General features: G+C 40.2%; 1 protein-coding gene across 2 annotated transcripts in view; it reads right to left on the bottom strand.

The window, feature by feature from the left end:
* LOC139465032 (probable G-protein coupled receptor 139) overlaps window positions 1-10,958 on the bottom strand; it is a 59,468-nt gene extending 48,510 nt beyond the window's left edge. For both annotated transcript variants that reach the window (XM_071246707.1, XM_071246706.1), the window contains exon 1: window positions 10,815-10,958. The gene's annotated coding sequence lies outside the window, so the exon portion shown is untranslated. The remainder of the gene's footprint in view (window positions 1-10,814) is intronic.
* Window positions 10,959-21,897: the final 10,939 nt, after the last annotated feature.

The following is a 21,897-nucleotide window of genomic DNA, read 5'->3' as shown; positions in this document are numbered from 1 at the left end:
TGTGTTGTATTTTTGCTGTATATATGCTTATAACGAACTACGGTTATAAAGAACTAAAATAAGTGGTCCCTTTGAGTTCGTAGTAACCGTAGTTTACTAGATTTAGCGGAATGAAATAGAACAACGAAAAGGTTTTAATACCAAAAAATTGTCAATTGCTCATTCAAGATAACGAAATAGTCCTTAGTTTTGAGTGTGTCGGTCAATTAGAGAAGCTTGGGGCCCCTTTGACAGTATTCCAGTTATTTCCCGGCGTGTCAGCTGAACGTGGGAGGAAAGCCCGAAATGATGCAGGTCTCAGACGTGTACCACTTTTGATGAAGCCCACGAGCACAGGTATGGTGCTGACAAACCTAGAAACATAATCGTGGCGAACCGGGATTCGAACCCACAATTATAGGTTTCTGTCGTGCCCATTTGAAATAATCATTGGATGTATCAGTTTCACTGGTATCAGTAGCAAACATGCAGCCACCCAATGCGTTTTTTCGCAAATCGGTGAATCGCGGGAATAGGGGCGGAACGTTCCGAAGTTACATGCTTACAGCTTGCATCCTACCGTACGCAATTTGAACAACTCATATCAATCTAGTTTTGCAGACTTAGTATGTCACTGTTTTGATTCATTTGTAAGATTATATTTGTTGATCAATAAAGAATGAGATGAACATTGAATTATCCACACAAGTAGTGAGTGAATGTTGTTTTACGCTGTATTCAAGTCCATCGTCCACGTCTCGTAACTGACTACCTCCAATAGCAAAACAACCAAAATACAATGGCCAGACCTGATTCCTGACCTCTTCCCCATAGAACACGTCTGTGACATGACCAGGAGACGTGTACACCGACGTCAAAAGCCACCCGCTACGTTAGCCGAATTCGACCAGCTGCCGCAAGGGTAGTGGACAAGATTCCCTCAAATCAATGTCATTGGGTTATTGATTCGGACTATGCCTCACCGTATAAACGAATGTTTGACCAATCATCGGGGCATGACCTATTATTGATCAAGTCATCGCAAACGTTCAAGCTTTTAACTATACACCCATTTTATCTTTCTTGGTTGGTTGGTTGGTTGGTTGTTTTACGCCGCACTCAGCAATATTCCAGGTATAAGACGGCGGTCTGTAAATAATCGAGTCTGGACCAGACAATCCTGTGATTGATATCATAATCATCGATCCACGCAATTGGGATCGATGACCTGCATCAACCAAGTCAGCGAGCCTGACCACCCTGATCCCATTAGTCGCCTAGTCATTGCCGCATTTTACGGCACTATTACTGTATTCTGAGTATCACATAGGTCTATGTCAGAATTTATTTGCCAGTTATTTGATGCTACGGCATTATGAAATTGTTTTTGTGTTTTCAGATTTTCTAGTCAGAGGCAGGCTTAGCGTTATGCCGGCCTCACCTAACCCTGTAATTCACCAACCTTCCTGGTCTTTCTTCTACGAATAAACAGACATTAAATGGAAGTGATGTCTGTGTTCTAACTATAAGGTGGACCTGGCCAAATTACATTCAGTTTCCACGAAGGTAATTACAGGATTTTAGCAGCATTATCAGCTTTTGGCGAACACCTGGTATCATGACTCTTTGATACCATTGGTCCTTAAACATATTCTTTGATACAGTCGGAATCGCACAATGGCTGTGCTTTTAGCCTAGATTTCTTGGTATTAAGGAAATCGTGTTTGTACATCAATCTGACACAACCTGGTTTGATTTTCAGTGATCCATTCATACAAGTATCACCGCTATAATGCGTTTTACGCCGAATGGAATCTGTTTCTCGGTGGATAGAGAGTGGTTATTATCTGGTATTGACGCTTTAAAGTTAACTGAAATTGTGTTCAAATCAGGTTAAACTGAACCCACACTGGCAATCATTCCTTTCCTGTATTAAAGGACCGATAGCGACTGCAATATAAGAATTAGTGAATAAGGTTTTCTTCCACTTTACATCCTTAGCCAGGCAAAAAAACGTCGAGTTGCGTCCCTTACGCTTGCAGAATCATGTGATCGAATACAGGTTTGTCCTGTTCATCTTTCATGCTTTGTCAGCACTTAGGACCTGCACCACGTCGGACCTGAATATCCGGGTTAGAATAGGTCTTCAGCATCCCATGCTTGCCGTAAAAGGCGACTATGCTTGTCGTTAGAGGCGACTAACGGGATTGGGTGGTAGGACTGGTGCATGTCATCGTATGCCAATTGCGTAGATCGTTGCTCAAGATATCGATCCCTAGATTGTCTGATCCAAACTCGAGTATTACCAGACCGCCGTCATATGGCTGGAATACGGTTGAGTGCGGGGTTTAACAACAAAAAACAAACAAACGTCGGGCCTCCCTCCCACATAAAGCAGACATAACGTGATACAAAATGAAAAAACTCTTAACGGCATTAAACCCAACATACCCACTCGCTGCATGTACATTACCGACGTAAAACGACTGCAGTGAGACTTGGCAAAAGTTTAGAATTATGCAGCATAATTGATCACGTAATTACCTCACAGCTACACTAAACGTTCTATGCAAGGGATATGGTTATTACCGTTGGCATTTATTCAATACACATGACCCTTTTAGGCACTGGATAGCATAACGCAATGCTTTTTCTTGGCGTATTTTCAATATCTGCTGCATCAAAGAATGCCTGGAATCGATGAAAAGAGACACGCTCGTCTCGGTGTGCAATGAAAAGGTCCGGACACAAACATGTGACCTGCGCGCCAATATTCCAACATAATTGGTCAGTAGTCAACAATCACTTGAACAGTGCCATGGATACGTGGCTGACCCTTCATGTATCAGGCGAAACATCTATGGTTCGTCGGACGTCATAGTGTTTGTTTGTTGTTTAACGCCGCACTCAAAAATATTCCCGCTATATTATCTGTAAATAATCGACTCTGGACAAGACAATCCAGTGATTGGCATCATGAGAATCGATGCACGCAATTGGGATACGATGACATGCATTAACCAAGTCAGCAAGCCTGACCACCCGAACCCGTTAGTCGACAAGCAGAGTCGCAAGCATGGGTTGTTGAAGACCTGTTCTAACCCGAAGCTTCACGTGTCGTACGTGAAAGAGAATATATGTTATTGTTGGGACACAGTATCCTTGAACTTACTGTGATTTTATGTTTGGCGTTGTAATACGATAGCTTTAACTAAAGATGTTCACTGGTCGGTATTTTAACTGTAGCTTTTTCTGAATTAAGTATTTTGAAAACTTTTCATAGATTTAATCTGACTTTGGAATTAACACACGAGGGGGGTAAGTGTGTCTTCTGTTGCGCAAGAGGCGCTTAATATATACTACGCCAAATTCACCCTTTACTATTGAGTGATAAACCCAACTCACTCACTCACTTAAAAAAGCTTTACTTTAGTGGCATACATGAAAATCACTCACTGACCGTGTTAATATATAATAAGTTGTATTTAACTTTTTAGAATAGTAAAGAAACCACTGTGAACATCGTCCATCTAAAGAAAACCCCCACAATGTCCAATGTTTGGTTGAAATGGATAACTACGTTATCCTTTACCTCAATCTCTAACGGGCAGCGAAAATCCTAGTGGTGTCATACAATGCTATGGCCTCATGCAAGTTTGTCACGCAGCTTTGTCACTCGGCTATGTCACGTAACTATGTCACGCAGCTATGTCACGTAACTATGTCACACAGCTATGTCACGCAAATGTCACAAAACTATGTCCCGCAACTACATGTATGTCACGTAACTATGACATTCAGCTGTGTCACGCAACCATGTCACGTAACTATGTCACGCAACCATGTCACGCAGCTATGTCACGTAACCATGTCACGCAGCTATGTCACGTAACTATGTCACACAGCTATGTCACGTAACTGTCACGCAGCTATGTCACGTAACTATGTCACGCTCCTAAAAGTTTCGTTGCTACTCTCATTCATTTGTGACGTAATAAATACGCGACCTGTTGAAAATGAAAATAAATTCACATTTCCTTTGATCTCTTGTGCTGTATCTTTGACAATGTGACTTATAGTCTGAGACTCTTGGCTGTTTTGCTTAATCTTAGCGATGCATAAACTTCAAATCTGTCGCAAAGCACTCCCGATTCACAACACTTGATGTTGCGCTGTAAACGTAAAATCACACAAGACATCCTTAAATCAAGAACAAATCAGCTTCACAATCAATTGATGTTCGTGACCAACCATCTTTAGTTGCTGATGTAAGACAAACATCTGCTTTGTTTAGAAATCGGTTTCGAGACGGTATTAGGTGAGGGTTTAACGTCGCGTTCAAGATTATTGCACTTATATTGCGACGTGCATGAACGTCGGTGTCTGTGGCTGATTGTAATAGTCCGGTCTTATGCCTGTTGTATTATGATGGCCAACTGAAAGACGATGCGAAGTGTTGGTGATTTTTGCGATACCCAAACTATACTATACATGAATCCGCTAACATACCGCGGTAATTCTACGTACGTGCCACTTTCATAGCGCAAATGTAGCGCGTTATTTCCACAAACGTACGCGTTAATTCCACTAAACTTCGGCGTTAGTTCCGCCCGCGTACCGAGCTAATACCGCGTCGCTATCGCGGTATTTCCGTGGCGCGTCTCCGGAACTGTTCGGCGTTAAAGATGGAAGTCGTTATGAGCAGTATATATATATATATATATATATATATACGTTTGTAACCACATCATAAACAAATCACACAGACCATCAGTTCTGACTAAACACTATAACTATGGACCTTCTCTTTACTATAGAATGTGAAGATATATCATTCTATTTTAACACTTTCGCAGCACTGTTAATTACATACATTTCGGATATACATGGTAGAACATGATCGACCGCTATTCTCATTAGTCCATGCTCGCACATTCCTAAATCTGTATATCAGTGTTATGCTTTTGAGGTTAATACAAAAGTCCATCAGTGTGATCAAGAAGCAAGATTCGCTTACAACAAAAATGAAAGAAAGCAGAAAGTGATCTTCTTTTGCGTTTAGGTACGGCCACTGAGCTACTCCTGCTTCTTTAACTACTGCAACCCTTGGTTACGAATAATACCCTACATACAATCACAATTCTGCACAAAAATGATGATAAATTCTGCTTATATTCCACAGACATACCACGTAGCAAGTTAATTCCGGCCATGGACCGAACCGGGTTAATTCCGCAAAGGTTCTGCGGACGTAGCGCAGTTCGTTTTCGGAACTGTACCCCGATAATGTGGTATTTGTGAGTAGTAGTCATCCAAGGGGATTCTTGGGCAGAACATGTTTTATTTTGTCGATCACTGTAGTGATTGAAAATTCGGGATCATTTTAGCACCAAAATGCACTACATAATAGAACGACTATATCCTGTTTTTGTGTTTGTTTATTGCTTAACGCCACGCTTTATATTCTATCTGCATGAAGGTGTTTTGTAAATAATCGAGTCTGGACCACACAATCCAGTGATCGATATTGTGAGCAACGATCCACGCTTTCGGGGTACGAGGACACGCAATCAGCCAAGTCACTGATACTGGCCAGCTGATCAATTAAGTGAGTGAGTGAATGAGTTGGGTTTAACGCCGCTTTTAACAGTATTACAGTTATATCACGGCGTGTCAGCTTAATGTGGGTGGAAAGCCCGAAGTGGTGCAGGTCTCAGACGTTTACCACTTCGGTGAAACCCACGAGTACGGGTATCGTGCTTACAAACCTAGAAAGATAATCGGGGCGAACCGGGATTCGAACCCACAATCATAGGTTTCTGGCGTGCCCAAGGGACGCAACTCGGCACCGCAAATCGCGCCCTATACACACGCCCCACCCACACCACACCCGTTCAATTAAGTCGCCTGTTACAACCAACACAGGTTGGTTGGAACCTAATCTAATCCGCAATCACGACGGTATATACAGTTATGTCATTTATAGAATCCCAAGTACACGAACTCGCGAACTCACAAAATAGTTTACCACACAGCTGTTGAAAGAGATCTATAAGGTATAATTGCCAAAACATATAACCACACATGTATAACATTACAAGACATACGCGTCGGTGGTCGGTCAGGTTACTCGTGGTAACGTATCGGCTGAAGAATGTTGTTTAATATTTTGGATATTTACTATTTACCAGTTGCTGTTTTAGTTCAAAATCTTACATCATAAGTAGCATTGACATCTTTCAAGCAATCCAAATAAATGCACATGTAACGGAAATACAATTCAGAACTTTCTCACGCTTCGCGAAAGCTTAAGGAGAGAATTAGTTTACCAAGGTGACATTTCCTTCACGCAACAGTGACACGCGACATTCCACCATACAATTTTTTCTCATCTTGGTGCAGTTTCAAGTTGAATTTAAAAGATTTCAAGATGACTTGCGAAATTGAGGTCATGCACGGAAATACGAGATGCACGGAGATCTGAAATCTAATCTCATAAATTGTTCCCTTCAAGGTCAAATGCTTACCCAATGCCATTGCAGAAGAAATTAGAAGGGAATTGGCTATATATTCAGTGATAATTACACACATCAATTCTACATTACATAGAAACATATGCCATGTAGCATTCACTGGGGTTGTTCTCTGGTTAAAGAGCATTTGCTCGATACGCCGAATGCATTAGTTCGATTAACCACATACAGGTGCCACGTGTGAAACCCATTTTCTGGTGTCCCGCCATGTTACTGCCCGAGTATTACAAAAAGCGAAGCAAAACAAGCGAAGAATTCATTCGCAAAACGAAAGACGAAACTAAATTTCTTTAGTTGATTTTGAGGGAATAGTGAGTGAGTGAGTATGGTTTTACGCCGCTTCTTTTTGAGGGAATACACTCTACGTATCAACAACACATACACATCTACTTATGCAGTTTTCACGCTACATTTTTGCCGTTTGTATATAGAAATGTTGACAAGTGAATGGTGACATGGTTTTTTTCTGTAATCAAATTGTTGTTCGTGTGCAGTAATTATAGAAATTGTTGTAATTATTGATTGCTCAGCCACGAAATAATTGAGCGACTCTTGTACACTGAAAAAGGTCACAATACCGCACGTTTCTAATGATACAAATTAATTCTGGTAGTTGATCTTCCTCTGAAACGCAATAAATACAACACTAAGCGTGAGAAAGCCACAGTCATTAAACAATGGTCATTAAATATTGAGCAGAACCAGTCGGGTATGTCCGCTGGTGGAGGCTGGGTTCTGTTGTCTGTATGTCAGAGATAGATTAAATATATGTCCGTATTGTCCCGTCTGTGACCAAGCGGATCCGAACAGAATATGAAGATGAAGATACCTTCTCAAAGAACAATGTGATCGTGCGGGCATGTCATGTTTCCATACATGAATTATACATAGGCGTACACAGGTGAGAGGGACACAGGTGGCCTACTCGTATTGGGTTGGCTGTGTTTGTGTGTGTGTGTGTGTGTGTGTGTGTGTGTGTGTGTGTGTGTGTGTGTGTGTGTGTGTGTGTTTAATTGGCTGTGTAGAGGTGCGTCCCATAGGCATGTCATCAGAAACCTATGATTCCTGGTTCGAATCACGATTCGCCCCGAGTGTTTCTAGGTTTGTGAGCAACGTACCCGTGCTTGTAGGCTTCACTTCTGGCTTTCCTCCCACGTCCTGTTGATATTAGTGCTCTTCTGTTCAAATTGGCGTGATAAACTGCATAAGGTCTCCATACTTTAACTATGGAATAAGGATGACATACATATACAGCTCACTGAAGCGCATTTCCCTGCTTAGTCCTGCACCATGACCGTGGAATATATTTATTTTATGAAAAAATAATAATCTAGAAATGCATACAAAAGCAAGTCTAGCCAGCTCAAGCTAGCTCTATTCCACAATCAGCATAGGGAATTTTTTTATTTTTAGAGTCAAGAAGGATATTGTGTAATATAAGATTTCAGAGACTAAATGTTAGTCTATTCCCTGCTAATTACTCCCTGTTGTGTCTATTCAATCTCTCTCTCTCTCTCTCTCTCTCTCTCTCTGTCGCGGTCTCTGTCTCTCTGTCTCTCTCTCTAGTTGGCTCACTAAGTCATTTCGATCATTTTCGTTACAGCCGATGTAAAATACTCTTCAAACCAACTCATGTATTTTATAACGTAATCCATCACACTGTACGTCCAGGCATTTGACAGAACTTGACAAAACTAATTTGCTCGCCTTTCCCTCTCTCAGCCCAGAAAGTCCCGTTCCGCTAGTCAACGGAAAATACCCCACAGACCTAATCAGATTCAAGTATCTCAAGGGGAATCCGTCAAACAATATATCAAGTTGTTTTAGCCTAGAACGTCCGCCAGACGAAGAGGCATTATACATCATTGCTTATTTACAGAGCACTGCAGTCAGCTTGAGCGCCGAGAAATGTTTAAGTGTGCTATACTTATCAGTCCGCATATTTCGGCAAACAGACAGGTTTATTAGGGAAGTTTACAAAAGACAAGGTTTCCCGTAATTGTTTACCTAAAGGTGTTCATAAGTACAAATTAAGTAAGTTATTTGGATAATACACATGAACCGTTATACAATTAATTTAAATGTAAGCATCATAAGTGCTTGCAATGCTCACTATGAGGACTTCGACACCGTTACTGCAATTGGAGTCCACAGATACAGAAAATCCATATAGTCTACTGGTTACCGCTGTACAAAGCGATCTTACCGCTAAGGTGATCGTAACTCCCATACCTTATCATAGACTTATGACAGTGGTAGTGCTAAGGTTGTTTTAACACAACGGCACCCTGGACCATAACGTTAAGCTGCAAGCATTCCTGGAACCAAACCTTAAGACAAATCGTTCATCATGTACAGTAAAGTACGGTTATAACGAACTCAAAGGGACTACTAATTTTAGTTCGTTATAACCGTAGTTCGTTATAAGCATATATACAGGGAATAAAAAAGTAAGTTCGTTACACCCGTCAGTCCGTTATTAGCGTGTTCGTAATAACCGTAGTTTATTGTATATGTATATATTGACATTTGACTCAGTTACATTAATAGTCACGGTAGGAGTCGTCTTCATCTAGTGTATTACACTTAGTTGTGAAGCATATGCATGTACATGTGCACGGTATGTCCACAAGTCCCAGTCAGATGAAGTATTGGAAGGACTGGTTGTTGCCATTCATAAAAACCCCTCACATAAGGCCCCTAACTGATTGCATATACATTCTGCTTTTTGAACAAATAGTTACTATAAAGGCATCACGCATGTCTGTTGATTCGATTTATGAAAAATATTTATTACAAATCATTTACACAATTGTTGGAGTACTGCCGTGATTAATGGACCATTTTAGGTAATGGGGTAAACTGAAACATATAACAGTTCCGATGATCACACTGTATGGAGTATATGTTGACAATGTAAAACAAGAACTTCACTGAAATATTGTCATAGATAGTAAATCATTTTTTTATTCCCATAAAAGGCAAACATTCAAGCAAGCAACATCTCTCTGATGATTAACAAATGGTTGTTGGTTATATATACTTTACTTTCTGCATGTTTTATCGGAGATTCGGTTGTTTTAGCAAACTTATTCCGCTCCTGAAATTCAAAGGGAACTATTTGTAAATATATGTCGCCACGCTAGAGAAAAATCAGTTTGCCGAAACAGATTCAATTGTGTGAAAGGGACAAAACAGTGGTGAAAATTATGTGAATTGATCACTGAAAAGCAGTGACGACACCAGGTGTTCGCGAAAGGAGTAAGCATGTCCTCCCCTACCGGTAACACCCGCCACTCACACAATCTGCACAAGAATGTAAGGGTTTGTTGCCTGACGTTCCACAGAAGTACTACTACCATAGATACTCTCTTTGTACCTACCATCTATTCTACTACACGTGTATATGAATTAATTGCGAGGAAGGTACAGGGGCATTTCGATCTTTCTAGTTAGCACACATGCTCACACATGTTGTAAACTCTACGTCACCATCCTAACGGTCACATACTAGTATTCCTAGTCATAAAGCCGTATACAAGTAATATACTAGCGTCGTTGTAGGTTATCTACAAATGAGATATAAATGGGTGTTTGGAACCTTGCATAATCACAAAGAACATGATAATTTTATATTATACAAATTATGTATGTAACACTTTTCATAACAGGTGATTGTCGAATTACCATATGTAACAATTGCTTGTTTAATGTTGTCAATCACCTGAATTGTCTGGTCCAGACTCGATTATTTCCAGACCGTCGTCATATAGCTGGAATATTGCTGAGTGCGGCGTTAAACAACAAACAAACAAAACAATAACCTCAAGGAACAAAACTGAGTGCCAGCAAGTGATATCCTTTCAAATGAATCCTATCTGTGACAACAATAATAAACATTTAACAGGATGCATCACGCGTGATAGCATGGCCTTAACGTAACAGTGATGCTGTGATAACCAACGGCCTTACACAAAGACCGTAAGCTTCTCAGGTCATAGTAAGAGGTGAGTCCCCAAAATCTCACAGATTAGAATTTAACGTGACGCGAAGCTTGAATGAGGTCCAATTCCACGACGCCCCAAGAAATAAAAATGTACTAATGCAGGGTTTATACGACTCAACCTGTTCTTCGAGAAACCATACTGTTTCACTTTGTGTCATGAACTACTTTTCATAAAATTGAGGGTTATATATTTTAATCATACTTATACCAAAATAATCTTTGTAAATAATACCTCATGTTATTCAAAAAGTTTGCTTTGGCGATCAAAAAGAGTAATTTCTAAAAGAAAAACTTACCTAATCTTAATGGCCTGGTACGCTGTTACCTCTTTCAGATGACCAATGTTCCTGTATTACTCCGCTTTTTAGCCGCAAGTGTTCGAAGGATCTTGTTAGCGCGGTCTGTAGTAGAACTTAGGCTTCTATAATCATAGTGAGCTGGCTTCCTCCTCCAACATGTTCTATACATCATATCGACCTACTGCAGAACCAACGTTTCTTTGCACCGAGGCACGGTCATCCGAATTGCGCATCCACATTAGAAAATGAAACCAGTGGCGATGAGGACCTGTTAATTATGTGGCTTGACGCACTGGCTGTTGTATCTTGACTGTGAACGGTGTCGTAGATATCAATACTTTGACAAGAAAGGGTATCAGTGACATAAATTGACGTTTTATGTTTAATAACTGCAGTCCCAAATGCAACAACAATCCTATCATTTTGACAATTATTGAATGATGTGGGATTTGGGAAATGAAAACAGGTTTTTTCAGACGCTGTATCATATTAACAAAGTAATCGGTAACAGACACCTGCCGTTAATATATCTCACGTTTTAATAACGTGACACTTACATTACTAATTAAAAATTGAAATAGTCCAGGCTGTTATGAATTTAAGGAAAAATTGCATTTTTCAAATAACTGAACAAGCGTCGTTTGTCATACCAAAACAGTAATTATTTAACTTCACGCTTGGCCAGTTCGTTTATTCAGTCAGTGGTCCAAAGGCGTATTATTAAATAATATATAGAAGAAATAATATGATATGCGTACATATGAAATGCTTTGATATTTTTATAACATTCCTAACTGTAAATTATTACACTAAACGTGTTTGTGTTATTCGGTACAATCATAAGAGGCACGCTCTGTCCCAGAATGGTTTAACTGCCCTCCTTGAATGTAGTCGCTAGGAGGCAGGGTACAAATCTAGCTCTATCCGACGTACTTCCCCATGCAGCATTTTGCTGCGGTGAAACGTTGGCAATTTCTATGTAGCGGTTCTTTCTGTCGAGAGAACGGGACAGATCAACAGCATATCTCTATGTTGGAAACGTTGATCCATTCCCGTGTAGGAAGGCTGCTTGTCGAGAGGGACGGGAACAGGTCTACAGCATATCGCTGTGCAGGAAACGTTGACATGGTTTCCGTGTAACGAGATATTAGCACTTTTGGACAGTGTGAATAATTGACGCATCAGACCACAGGAGCAAACATATTAGCATTGGGGAAATAACTCTCATACAGAAGTATGGTTCATGAATGAAAAACGTTGTGGGTTTAATATTAACAATATCTGCACGTCTCCACTGATCTACTTTATTACAAAATAATATTACAACAATGTAGCTATCACTTGAAAAGATTAATTATGAAAAAAATATTAATAACGTTACCACTGTAGTTATATAAATGTCAGCAGTATCATGTACACTACTTTGTGTCAACTTAATACCACTTAATTGTTCCTTGAAAAAAATAACACATATTTCAGGAATTCATTGTTGTGAAAACATATTACCAGTTTTGTTTGCATATGTTTGTTTTCTACTTTTTTATTACATAAATATAAAAACGGAAATGTGCCATATTATCCTTCCTGATTCTGAAGGTACTGCATCCAAATTACAGTTTGTTTTACCTTCAGGGTTACATGTGTGTGATTTATGACATATAGGTACTTGCATCAATAGGTAGGTATACTGCAAAATTTACATTACAATTTATAACTAATAAATAATGGGGTAATTAAGTTTATACGCCGTTTTGAACAGTGTATCAGTTACATCATAGGGTGTCAGATTATTATCTAAGCCCAAATTGAATGTGACCCTGATCGCAGATATTAAGGTCTTTGGACATTACTCGCCAACAGATCAAGGGTCATAATCGAGACGATACTGTGATTTGGGCGCATGACCAGCAGATCCTGGATCGCCTAAGGGCGCAGCTTTACACATCACGGCGACAAGCATTTTAGCCCATATCATTAAGCCTATATAGTGTGCTTCATTGCTCATTAATTGACAAGGAAATTTATTGACGGGCTAAACAAAGTATACACCCTTGTTTGATGGTTGCTTAAATGAAACAAGCAAGAAATGGTTATTCGATGGTGATGATGTATTCGATGGTGACGTAACATGTGACCATGACAAGGGTTTCAGAGTTGTGTTTTGGACCTTACGTTTACACTGTTTCGGCGACTGTTTTCAATAACGTTTGGTCAAATCCAATTTTGATGTGGCTACTTTTTCTTTTACCCGGTAGTTTAGTTTCGGGATTCAGGCTAATATGTTGTAACGGAGAATCTGTTTATGTCTTCCGTTCAAAATTAATATTACTCACAACCCTACATAAATGACTTTTAAGCGAAATATTAAGGACGGTCTCGAATCTCAAGCAGATTAACTTATTCGCAGCAAATTCTCGGTCTTATAAACATTGCCCGCAATGAATAATATAGACGTGATGTCATGGTCCCGATGATGTCCTGCAGGTCATGGTGCATTTATACAAAATATATATTCGTCATTATTTCATGGATGACATCAGTAACTGTTGACAACAATGTCCTACAGTAGATAACAATGAAGAGCATTGCTAGTTGACCACATTGTCCTACAGTAGATCACTATGAAGATTGCCAGTTGACCACATTGTCCTACAGTAGATCACTATGAAGATTGCCAGTTGACCACATAGTCCTACAGTAGATCACTATGAAGATTGCCAGTTGACCACATTGTCCTACAGTAGATCACTATGAAGATTGCCAGTTGACCACATAGTCCTACAGTAGATCACTATGAAGATTGCCAGTTGACCACATAGTCCTACAGTAGATCACTATGAAGATTGCCAGTTGACCACATAGTCCTACAGTAGATCACTATGAAGATTGCCAGTTGACCACATAGTCCTACAGTAGATCACTATGAAGATTGCCAGTTGACCACATAGTCCTACAGTAGATCACTGTGGAGATCATTGCCAGTTTACCACATGCCCTACAGAAGATCACTGTGGTGATCATTGCCAGTTGACCACAATGGCCTACAGTAGATCACGATGGAGATTATTGTCAGTTTAGTGAGTGATGCAGGTCTCAGACATTTACAATCATAGGTTTCTGGCGTGCCCAAGTGACCCCCAACTTTGAAACTTTGTCATACAGTAGAACAACATCGAGATAATATCCTACAGTAGATCATTATGGAGACCACAGACATAGGACCTAATTAACACAACTACATAAGCTTTTAACGTCACCAGTAACAGGGTACAACAAATCAAACAAATGCTATCACTAACCACATAAAATGGAGTAGCGAAAGTCTGCACTTTCGTCAAAGGCCCATTTCAAATTATGCAGTCATGTGTCTGAAATATGGAATGTATATAGGAATATAAGCTATTTGCATCCATATTGAATCGCGTTTTCATACTCCACTTGCGAAACATAGATACATCACCATTATGGATTAAAATTAGTTCAAATACGCAATCATGTTCCATTCAGATAAGCGTATTTCATAAATGTATAAACGGTTGAACCAAATGGTATTCATGTGAAATACATCTGCCTACTTTGGGTGAATGACAACAGTGTTATGTAGTTTTGCATATGCCTGACCTTGTTGGAGTAACGTACATGTAGGGTGGTCCATTTTCTTGGACAAACATCGTGACACATTCATTTAAAAAAATAATAGGTTCCATTTTCCATAGTGTCTGTTTGTTGTTTAAGGCCGCACACAGTAATAATCAAGCTATATGACGACAGTCTGTAAATAACCGAGCCTGGACCAGACAATTCAGGAATTAAATGTACGCAGCATGGACTTTTAACATAATATTAAGTATATTAAAGAGGTTAAAAGATGTTACTTGTTGTTACCCTGCCTATCGCTCGGCATTAAGGGGCTAATGACTGAGTGGGGCATGGTATATCAGTGGATGTCGCATGTCGCTATGTTATTGCAATAATTTAATCTTGGACTCGACGTTAACCTCATTTCCCTCACTTGATATCACATACATAATGGATTCGACAAGCCTGTTAAAAATGTGCAGTGAATTTGTTAGCCATTGGGCTATTGTTTTGCGCAAACAAGATTAAAGACCGAATGATATTGTTTATTGCCTGTGTGTTGTGTTTATGACGCATTATGCATTCGTGATAGAATGCAACACTTGACGGTGGAAACAAGGTAACATATGACATAACGATGGACATGAAGAAGGGAACGCTTAGTTTTAGACACAGTAAAATGATATGCTGTCACGGGTTCCCAGCCTTGTCTACCAAATATGCGTTGGAAACAATGCCCACAAACACATCTCAACATTTGATTCTGACATGTGTTGAATTTGTATGCGCACTATGTCAAATGTACTGACAGCAAACCTTATTTTCCCTATTCTTTTCATTGTTCCCTTATTCGTTTCCATCAGTTTGTACCTTTTCTGAGCCATGTATGTTGCAGTGTACGAATATTAACTACCGAAAAAAGAACGTGTACTTATAAAGTGTGCCATTAGGTGAACATGTATTACCCAGCGTGGTGTCCTAGATGGTAATTACATGTGATTAAAGTAGATTGTGTTGATTTCTGATAAACAAGTGGCACTTTTTTTCCCTTATTGTATCTACATGTGCATAATGTCAACCTAGTTTGTTAACTCTTTACACCGTGTAAATATTCTATTCGATTAATGAAAATGAATGCATTTTACAAAAGAAACTTTACATGCAATACATTATGTTACAATATTTACTAGCCCATCCTCGGGTATCGGGTATCGGTATTGATTTCGTTAGGGCCCAGTGTAGATCCAAGTTAGAATTGGTCTCCAGCAAACCATGCTTGTCGTAAGAGGAGACACACGTGGTCGGGGTGGCAGGCCTGCTGACTTGGTTGATGCATTTTATCGTATCCCAATTGCGTAGATTAATGCTGATGATGTCAATCACTGGATTGTCTGGTTCAGGCTTGTTTATTGACAGACCTGGAATATTGCTGGACTTAGCTGGAATATTGCTGAGTGTGGCGTTTAACAACACATTATCGTTGTGTGCGTGAATTCGTAAGGTAAGCCACCCTTGCCATGCATTAAGCTCGTGTCTTTGGTGAATATAAAATCACAAAATGCCATCGCTATATTTTTACCATGATGGTGCCTGATCAAGCAACACCTCTTATAGCATATCGCATTTACAACAGTATACAATAACAGTGTAAGAACTGCAAAAATGTATGTTCAAAAAGTCTGCTTGAATTCATATTGTTGAGAAAAGAAGATGATAATTTTTATTTTGAAAACAAATGCACGATGCAAATGTTGCCTTCTACGATATCAAGGTCACTCAAATTTAGATACAATGTCACAGCTCTGATTTATTATTCTAAAGTGTACTGAGCCAGTCGGTTTCATTACTGTTTGATACGATAGTTTTGATAGCTTCTTTTATGCATACTACATGTATGAACCCAATAAGTGAACACCTTCAACAAAGAATCATTGAGCAAAATACAATTAGCAGTCAACATAAATTGTATATGTTTGGACTGGGGGACAATACTAAGTAGAGGAACTAAATTTGGTGATAAGTGGAGTGATCGGTCACACACGCTGACGGGCACGTTCATAGTTCTGCTGCCCATACGTGTTTCTGGTCGTCTTCTACACATTGACCATGTTTACTTTCCAAGAAATATGACGCCCTTTCCTGCCTCTGGTCTTCTGAATGCTGAAAATGTTTACAGTTCCATATCCATAGAAATATGCAGTCCCTACTCGCCCTTGGTCTTGTGAATGTTGAATATGTTTACAGCCCGTATTCATAGAAACATTATGTTTCTGGCTTCTACTCTTCTGTAAGATGAATATGTTTTTAACCTGAATTGGCAGAAGTATGCAGTCCCTACCTGATTCTGGTCTCTGAATGTTGAATATGTTTACAGTCTGTATTCACATTAATATGCAGTCCCTACCTGCTTCTGGTCTTCTGAACATTGACTACAGGAAACAATGCAGCGCCGACAGGACGTCGACCATCACGAATGTAAATGGACATCCTCTCACCTGCACCAAACTCTCGGTGACATTTGGATTAAAGGATATCAGATACTTAATCAAGTCTCAAAATAGAGACATCCGCAAACCGACAAGAGTATAATTTGAACTTTCAAGAAGGTGGCTTTCATTTGAGTAATTGAGGATAAAGACGTTCACCGTATGTGTAGGATCTTATTGGTGGCTCTTTGACAGTTCTTTAATGCGACCAGGTGTGCAAATGGTATTTCTATGATGTACATGTAGCAGTTATCTTGCCTTCATTGCAGTGATGGGTCTACTTGTTTCTAGTATGAACTGATTGTTGTTGAGTACCATCTATTTTCATAAGGATTTGAAAAAGTCCAGCAAGAGATTCCATGTTTCAATCAGGAAATGGAATGAATGCATTACACGTTGTTTTAGATCAAGGCTTGGCGAACCCTTGTGACTGAGTGAGTTGGTTTAAAACCTCTTTGAACAGTATTTCGGTGCTTTTAGTTATATCACGGCGTGTGATCCTAATATGAGAAAGACGAAGTGATGGGAATATCCTTATGGAGCTGTAAGTTTACATTTTGCGTCACATGGCAAGTCTTATTAATTGGCAATACATACTTTGTTATGGAATTGTGGTTGAACCAAGACATTTACAGGAGTGTATGGTAATAACTGAGGAGAAATTATTTAACTTGAGTTGTATTGTTTGTGCACCCCAGAACGAGATTTTACTTAACTGTATTAAGTTCACCGAATGGCTGTATGTTAAGGAACGACCAGCATCCGAACATCAATTAAGAATGGATTTTTACTTTGTGTGAGTTCATTGGAGTATGAACCTTCAGTGAGGGCCAAACTGTATTGACGTCGGAGCTTATAATTTCATATATGACTAGTTTATGCCTTGAGGGATGATGTATTATACAGTTTCTTTTAATAAAGTACGTACGTCTGTAACGCGGAATAAACTAGTTCCTAAAAAGGAGACGTGACATTAGCATGTGTGTGCTCACCATGCTCTACGGGGACATATTTTGTAGTTTGGTTACAACAAAAAGACCCAAAGGGTATCTTAAGAACTACCTCAGTAAGCCAGTCACGGTGACAGCGCGTCGTAATTCATTTGCATCAAATACGGGACCTCACAATTGCCCACACGAAAAATGTCCGAAGCTGTTCAGGAAGCCTTGTCGATTATAAGTGTTTCAGACTCTGTCATCATTGATCATTCGGATACTAAGGTAAATTTATAGATGGCTGCACTGTAGGCTGACACGTGTCAGTCTAGACACTGATCGAGTCCATAGTTTGGATGTGCATGTCTTCGTTTTGTTCACTAGGATGGGTTGTAGAAGCATCAACTTATGCATAAAAGCCTCATAGTTCACAGTTCAAGATAAAAGGGTCTCGGTGATCACAAACAACGCGTCTGTATTTATTCGTGCTTGGGAATTCCCAGGGGTTTCCCCAGTAATGTGGAAGTAGTCCGTAAGTTTCATTTCAAGAATACAGTCTCGTGTAAAACGTATGAACGTCAAAATGTGTCGTTCATACACATATGAACGCCGATTACATGTACGTGGTCGTGTCCAATGAAAAACAATTTTACAGATTGTGGCACATGAATGGGCTCAGGCGCGGGGAATCGAAGTTGAACATGATGTAACAAGGTGCAACACGGTTCAACACGATGCGAGACTGTGCGAGAAGATGAAACAATTGCAAGACGATGCTCTAAACGCGACAAGAAGGTGCAAGGTGGTGCTAGACGATGATATAAGACGGTGCTAGTCGGTGATACAAGACGGTGCTAGACGATGATACAAAACGGTGCTAGTCAGTGATACAAGACGGTACTAGTCGGTGATACAAGACGGCGGGAGAAGGAGCTAGACGATAGAAGACGGCGCTGGACGACGCGGCACGGTACGACAAGGTGTAACACGATACAAGACGGTGCAACTCAGAGCGAGACGGTGCAACAAGGCGGAATGCAATGCATCGGTCGTTGATACTGAGCTGGCATTTCATGCAGTGACGAGAAGGCAAAAGACGTTGAAGATGCCTGTAAACAAAGCAAATACTACAAATGATGTGTCATGACTATGAATCAACCTATTTCCCATTTTAGAGCCGATCTCATATCTTATTCCTGGCACTATTGACTAATTCTGTTGCTGCTATTCTTTATGTAACGGAAATTAAAATCATGATTGATTGTTCTGCAGTATAGTATACAGCCTGTTTGCAGAGAGGTCCTGCCACAAATGTAACAGATGGGCAAATCAGCGTCTGCTTCAGGAAAGGCAGATGCCGAATGGCAGAAAGTGGGTGTATGGGGCACTGTATTAAGACAGGACTAACATGCAGACCGGATTATTGGATTGCGTAAATAGGAACACTGACTGCACTTAATATGATTGTCATACATGTTGGTCCAATAGTTAGGGGTGTTCTAAAGAGGCACGGGTGATCTAGTCGTCTAAGACGAGAGTTGTGTCCATTAGACGTACGAGACACTCATGATCGTGGGTTCGAAGGAATGATCGATTCCGGGTTAGCCCTGATGATTTTTCTAGGTTTGTCGGATCCATACTCGATGTTTCCCCAATGTGGTAAAAGTGATTTCGGGGCTTTCCAGGCTTCCCACATCAAACTGACACGCAGGATATAACCGAAATACAATTTATTGCGGCTTTAAAGTCAATCCTGGAAAGTATGATTCACATCGTTTATACCTGGATTTGCAATGGGCATACATAAGGTGGCTGAAAGGTTTTGTGCGAAGTGTGAGTAAGTTGGGTTTAACGCCGCTTCTAACAGTTTTCTAGTTATATCGCGGCGTGTCAGCTTAATGTGGGAGGAAAGCCCCAAGTGATGCAGGTCTCAGACGTTACCACTTCGGTGGTTTGTGCGTAGCAATGAAGGTTAGTAAACCCTTAGCAGTTTGCATGTATTAATACAATACTGTCCATGCTTACCGGCTGCATTTGGGCCAAATACACAAACAGGCACCACAGTTCTGCAGGCATCAAAATGATGTAGGTATCTTCTTTTCATGAGGAGTGGTCAGGTCGCCTGGTGGTTCAAGCGTTCGCCCCTGAAGCCAGGTTCGATTCCCGACATGGATACAATGTGTGAAGCCCATTTCTGTTGTCCCCCGTCGTGATATTGCTTGGATAATGGAACTTACTCACTCTCTTGATGAAAAGGGACAAACCGCGGTGTCCTCAGGTATCACAAACTAAAGGTTGATTCTAACAGCAATTCACGTGTTCCTTCCTTTGCCACAGTTAGGAGTGAGTGAGTGAGTGAGTGGGGTTTAACGCCGCTTTTAACAGTATTCCAGTTATATCAATCAATCAATCTTTATTTCAGAAATACTGAAAGGCCATAGGCCCATGGTACATATCTTTGTGGATAGTGGGTTGACATATGGATTTCTTCTTATTTAAGTCATTATCATTTCTAAAATTCATTGCATAGAATATATACGCAGTCAAAGGCTTCAGTACATTGATATTTGTAGAAGACATTAATTCATTAAACTTAAATATATTTGGAAATTGGAACATTGATGGGTGTAGGTATATAATTCGTAAATTCTGATAAAATGGCCAAATGATAACAAAATGGTACTCATCCTCTATTAGCTGAAGATTACACATTTTACATAATCTAATTTCCTTTTGGATTTTGAAATATCTTCCAGTTTAAATATTTAATTCATTTGATGAACATCTGAATCTAGATAATGCAATTCTATATTTGTACAAGAGTGGTTTCAAAAGATATTCTGCAGTTATGAAATGTCTTTTAAACAAATTAAAGTACTGGCATTTTGACGATAAAGCTAACAAACAATACCACTGTTGTATGTACGTATCTATGAGCCTTTGTGTACACAATTTCACAAAATTGCTTTTAATAGCGAATCGCGGCGCCTTAGACGACTGGGCCAACCGTGCGCCTCCCCCCCCCCCCCCCCCCCCCCCCCAACACACACACACACACACAGAGTTAGGTGGCAGGCAGTGGCGTTCAAAAGGGAAAATGAAACTGATGATCGAAGACACCAGACGTCATACAGCCAGTACAGTACGCATATCTCATCAGAAAGTTGTGAACATTCTGAGGAATCACCTAGGCATGACAAACCGTTTTAGCACGCTGTGTTCAAAGGCTTCGGACTACTGATCAGAAACGCTCCAGGTTCATCTTCTCTCGTGAGAATTGACGTCGTTGTGATGCAGACCCAGATGATTTTCTAACCATAGATGAGTGAGTGAGTATGGTTTTACGCATTTCGGGAATCGAACCCGGGTCTTCGGCGTGACGAGCGAACGCTTTAACCACTAGGCTACCCGACCGCCCCCCATAGATGAGTCTTTGGTTCACCAGTATCAGGCAGAGACTAATCAACAGCCAAAGAAATGGAAAAATCTAACGTCTGTTCCAGAAGCTAGCAAGGTGATATTTTCCAATATTATAGTAATGTGCAAATATAACTGCTTGAGAATATCAAGGCTAAACATCGAAAACTCATAAAAGGTGTGAGGTTCCACCAGGACAATGTATATGTGCAAAAACCTGTTGTCGCTATGACTACACTGTATGACTGTGGATTTGAAGTAAATGACCATCATCGGTATTTAAAAGATTTGGCACGGCGCGATTTCGACCTCTTACCAAACTTGAAGAAGGAACTGCCTGGAAAGCATTATGCAAAATGAAGACGATGTCATATCTGATGTGAGGACCTTTTACATCACCAGGAGGAAGACATCAACACCTGTAGGATCCAGACACTCCAACGTCGTTGGCTAAGGTGTGCGGAAGAGTTTATGTAAAATAATGATTCGCAACCAACTCCTTCAACACAGTCCCACACAGTTAGGCACAGATCATGTCATGCACCCCTCGTATTGTGGAGCATAGTCCTCCTTTAAGACAGTGACTGTACGCTCATCTTCCCGATGGACAGCTTGTAACACTATGCGATCAAACAAACCCGCAGGGACCTAAAGAGAAATTAC

This window comes from Haliotis cracherodii, unplaced genomic scaffold, assembly GCF_022045235.1.
Source record: "Haliotis cracherodii isolate W230 unplaced genomic scaffold, xgHalCrac1.p SCAF_17, whole genome shotgun sequence".
Classification (NCBI taxonomy): domain Eukaryota; kingdom Metazoa; phylum Mollusca; class Gastropoda; order Lepetellida; family Haliotidae; genus Haliotis; species Haliotis cracherodii.
The sequence above is the reverse complement of the archived record's forward strand: the minus strand, read 5'-3'. Positions and strand labels throughout refer to the sequence as shown.